This window comes from Oncorhynchus mykiss, chromosome 6, assembly GCF_013265735.2.
Source record: "Oncorhynchus mykiss isolate Arlee chromosome 6, USDA_OmykA_1.1, whole genome shotgun sequence".
In the NCBI taxonomy this organism is placed as follows: Eukaryota; Metazoa; Chordata; class Actinopteri; order Salmoniformes; family Salmonidae; genus Oncorhynchus; species Oncorhynchus mykiss.
The window spans coordinates 16,701,731-16,707,255 of record NC_048570.1 but is presented as its reverse complement, the minus strand read 5'-3'; positions in this window follow the sequence as shown (position 1 = coordinate 16,707,255).

The following is a 5,525-nucleotide window of genomic DNA, read 5'->3' as shown; positions in this document are numbered from 1 at the left end:
TAAGGGATGTATTATATTCTTTAGATAAGCCTGATGAATGATGAATACATACCGTTTACATTAGGTTGGAGTCATTAAACTCATTCTTAAATCACTCCACAAATTTCTTGTTAGCAAACTATAGTTTTGGCAAGTCGGTTAGGACATCTACAATGTGCATGAAACAAGTAATTTTTCCAACAATTGTTTACAGACAGATTATTTCACTTATAATTCACTGTATCACAATTCCGGTGGGTAAGAAGTTTACATACACTAAGTTGACTGTGCCTTTAAACTGCTTGGAAGATTCCAGAAAATGATGTCATGGTTTTAGAAGCTTCTGATAGGCTAATTGACATCATTTGAGTCATTTGGAGGTGTACCTGTGGATGTATTTCAAGGCCTACCTTCAAAATCAGTGCCTCTTTGCTTGACATCATGGGGAAATCAAAAGAAATCAGCCAAGACCTCAGGAAAAAAATTGTAGACCTCTGCAAGTCTAGTTCATCCTTGGGAGCAATTTCCTAACGCCTGAAGGTACCACGTTCATCTGTAAAAACAATAGTACTCAAGTATAAACACCATGGGACCACGCAGCCGTCATACCGCTCAGGAAGGAGACGCATTCTGTCTCCTAGTGACGAACGTACTTTGGTGCAAAAAGTGCAAATCAATCTCAGAACAACAGCAAAGTACCTTGTAAAGAAGCTGGAAGAAACAGGTACAAACGTATCTATATCCACAGTAAAACGATTCCTATATTAACATAACCTGAAAGGCCCCTCAGCAACGAAGAAGCCACTGCTCCAAAACCGCCATAAAAAAGCCAGACTACGGTTTTCAACTGCACATGGGGACAAAGATCGTACTTTTTGGAGAAATGTCTTCTGGTCTGATGAAACAAAAATATAACTTCTTGGCCATAATGACCACCATTCTGTTTGAAGGAAAAAGGGGGAGGCTTGCAAGTCGAAGAACACCATCCCAACCGCGAAGCATGGGGGTGGCAGCATCATGTTGTGGGGGTTCTTTGCTGCAGGAGAGACTGGTGCACTTCACAAAATAGATGGCATCATGAAGGAGGAAAATTATGTGGATATATTGAAGCAACATCTCAAGACATCAATCAGGAAGTCAAAGCTTGGTCGCAAATGGGTCTTCCAAATGGACAATGACCCCAAGCATACTTCCAAAGTTGTGGCAAAATGGCTTAAGGACAACAAAGTCAAGGTATTGAAGTGGCCATCACAAAGCCCTGACCTCAATCCTATAGAAAATTTGTGTGCAGAACTGAAAAAGTGTGTGCGAGCAAGGAGGCCTACAAACCTGACCCAGTTACAGCAGCTCTGTCAGGAGGAATGGGTCAAAATTCACCCAACTTATTGTGGGAAGCTTGTGGAAGGCTACCAGAAACATTTGACCCAAGTTAAACAATTTAAAGGCAATGCTACCAAATACTAATTGAGTGTATGTAAACTTCTGACCCACTTAGAATGTGATGAAAGATATCAAATCTGATATAAATCACTCTACTATTATTCTGACATTCTTAACTGACCTAAGAGTGAATTTTTACTAGGATTAAAGTCAGGAATTGTGAAAAACTGAGTTTAATGTATCTGGCTAAGGTGTATGTAAACTTCCGACTTCAACTGTATCTATGTAGGCAGGTACAACTTGTCCTAACACTTATTCAACCCACTAGATGGCGTATTTGTCCCAGCAAATCCTGGTTGCCTGTTCTTTCCCAGAGAGATTGTGTGTGTGTGTGTGTGTGCGTGCTAGCTTGAATGCTTACTTTAATCTTTAGATGGATTATTTCACCACAAAAATATAATTTGCTCAACATGCACGTCACATACAGTGAGCTCCAATATTATTGGGACAGTGACAATTATGTTCTTTTTTTGGCTACGTACTCCAGCACGTTGGAGTGATAGAATGTCTGAGGTTAAAGTGCAGACTGTCATACTTCATACTTCATTTGAGGGTATTTTCATCCATATCATGTGAACCATTCAGAAATGATAGCACTTTTTGTACATAGTCCCCCCATTTTATGGAACCAAAGGTATTGGAACAAATTCACTTGTGTATTAAAGTAGTCCAAAGTTGAGTATTTGGTCCAATATTCCTTGCATGCATTGATTACTTCAAGCTTGTGACTCTAGCTTGTGTTTCAGATTATTTTGTGCCCAATAGAAAGTAATGGTAAATAATGTATTGTGTCATTTTGGAGTCACTTTTATTATAAATAAGAATAGAATGTGTTTCTTAACACTTCTACATTAATGTGGATGCTATTATGACTGCGTCATGAATAATGATGAGTGAGAAAGTTAGAAACACATATCATGCCCCCAAGACATGTTAACCTCTTACCATTACAATAACATGGAAGGTTCAAATGTTGGTGGTGGTATGATATTTAGGCCTCGCTCATTATTCACGATTCATTCAGGATTATCAGTAATCATGGTAGCATCCACATTAATGTAGAAGTGTTGAGAAACATTCGATGCTTATTCTTACAAAATGACACAAAACATTATTTACCATTCATTTCTATTGGGCACAAAATAATCTGAAACAACCAAAACAAACAGCGAATGCATCCAACAAGTTTGTAGAGTCACAAGCTTGATGTAATCATTGTGTGCCATGAATATGGGACCAAATACTAAACTTTTGACTACTTTAATACACAAGTGAATTCGTCAGAATACTTTTGGTCCCCTAAAATGGGAGGGCTATGTACAAAAAGTGCTGTAACTTCTAAATGGTTTAAGCGATGTGGATGCAAATACCCTCAAATTAAAGCTGTCTGCACTTTAACCCTCATAGTCATTTCATTATTTCAAATCCAAAGTGCTGGAGTACACCACCAAAAAATGTTTTTGTCACTGTCCCAATATGTTTGGAGCTCACTGTAGATAGGATAGATAGTATCTTATGGTGACTGATACACTGATAGTCCTCATCATGTGTCAATTCCCTCGTTGGATACCCTTTTCACACTATTGTGCCAGAAGAACCACACTGTACTGGCTTGGATATTTTCTTTCCAGCATGGTTCCAACAACTATGGGAGATGCGTAACCAGGCCTGTGCAGTATGGCTAGGCTTGATTTGACTGGACTCAGTACTGTGTAAAGGGTGTTAGAGGAGGTAGGCCCTTGAGCCCTCAATGCGGAACGGTGAGGGGGTAATTGGTTTAGCATGTGAAGACTGCTAGGCCACGATAAAGTTAGGAACTTCTTACATCACTTCCTTCATTTGTTCTTCAAGTTGTAGAATGCAATGGGCCTCAGTACCTCGATCAAAGGAATTCAAAAAGAGTTTAGTAACTATGCTTTACCCAGTAGCCCTGGCGTTTTGTTTGTGTGTGAGAATTAGGTTGTGTCTGCACCACACCCATCATACATCCTGTGCTGCTCCTGCCTTTCCCTCTTGTCCATTATGAACTCAGTCTTTTTCGGCCCTTGGCTACATGGATCATTCATACAGACAGCAGAACCTTCTAGAATGGCTGCTTGTTCTACTAATGTACGATCTAGGAGCATGAATGAGCCATCCTAACACAAGCTGTACCATTTGAGCTTGTCTAATTTAAATACTCTAGCAGATTTCAGCCCTGGGGCAAGAATCCCCCTTCTGAAGACTGAACTGTGTGTTGATGGTGATTTGAGGATCAAAATGGACAGAGTAGGCTCATTGTGTTCCTAATTATGAGTCCCAAATTGCACAATGATACCGTTAATGCTGCTTTAGATGAGCTGGGGAATGTGCAGCCACCCCCCTACGAGGTCGCTCTGTGTTCTCTGAAGAGGAAGCGGAGACTTGCTATGGGGAGCCAGGAATTCCTGTTTGGCTCCTAGCGCTGGAAATCATGTCACAGCTCTGGATTGAGACCCCACCCGCCTTTATTTGAAAGAGGTGATTTACACCACCCTCATACACATCTTTGTGTCTAAAAATGTTAACACGTCTTCAACTGTGCTGATCTAGGCTCAAAATGAAGGCCATGCAAGACAATGTATTGAAACATTCTGTAGGTGTTCATTAAAATGTGGGAATCATTTATGCTGGACTTGGACTTTAGTTATACTGTACCCTTAACGCTCGCACACATATTTAGACTCCTATGGATTTATGCATTGGAGATGTGTCTGTGCAGTCAAGGAATGTCTTTACATTCCTTGTGTGCTGTTAAAATGACCAAGAGCCTTCCATTTAGACCAAGACCACTCCCAGAGACTAGTTGTCATGTTACTAAGATTACAGGCTGAATATACAGTGCCTTCGGAGAGTATTCAGACCCCTTGACTTTTCCCACTTTGTTAGTTACAGCCTTATTTTAAAATGTATTAAATCGCTTTTATTTCTTCAATCTACACACAATGACAAAGCAAAAACTGGTTTATAGAAATGTTTGCTAATTTATAAAATGTTTAAACTGAAATATCACATTTACATAAGTATTCAGGCCCTTTACTCAGTACCAGTGGTGTAAAGTACTTAAAGTAAAAAAATACTTTAAAGTACTACTTATGTCATTTTTTGGGATATCTGTACTTTAATTCACTATTTATATTTTTGCCAACTTTTACTTCACAATATTCCTAAAGAAAAAAATGTACTTTTTACTCCATACATTTTCCCTGACACCCAAAATACTCATTACATTTTGACAGGAAAATAGTCTAATTCACACACTTATCAAGATACTGTAACATCCCTGGCCCTTCCTACTGCCTCTGATCTCGCGGACTCACTAAACACAAGTGCTTTGTTTGTAAATTATGTTGGAGTGTTGGAGTGTGCCCCTGGTTAGCCGTCAATAAAAAATAAATTGTGCCGTCTGGTTTGCATAATAAGGAATTTGAAATGGTTTATACTTTTACTTTTGATACTTAAGTACATTTGAGCAATTCCATATACTTTTGATACTTAAGTATATTTAAAACCAAATACTTTGACTTTTACTGAAGTATTATTTTACTAGGTGACTCACTTTTACTTGAGCCATTTTCTATTAACCTCTCTGGGATATTCGGGACGGTAGCGTCCCACCTCAACAACAGCCAGTGAAAGTGCAGGGCGCCAAATTCAAAACAACAGAAATTCCATAATTTAAATTCCTCAAACATACAAGTATTTCACACCATTTTAAAGATAAACTTGTTGTAAATCCAGCCTCAGTGTCTGATTTCAAAAAGGCTTTACGACGAAAGCACACCAAACGATTATGTTAGGTCGGTACCTAGTCACAAAAATAGCAATTTTTTTCAGCCAAAGAGAGGAGTCACAAAAAGCAGAAATAGAGATACAGTTCATCACTAACCTTTGATGATCTTCATCAGATGACACTCATAGGACTTGTTACACAATACATGTTACACATGTTACACAATACATGTATGTTTTGTTTGATAAAGTTCATATTTATATCCAAACATCTCAGTTTACATTGGCGCGTTACTTTCAGTAGTTCCAAAACATTCGGTGATTTTGCAGAAAGCCACATCAATTTACAGAAATAC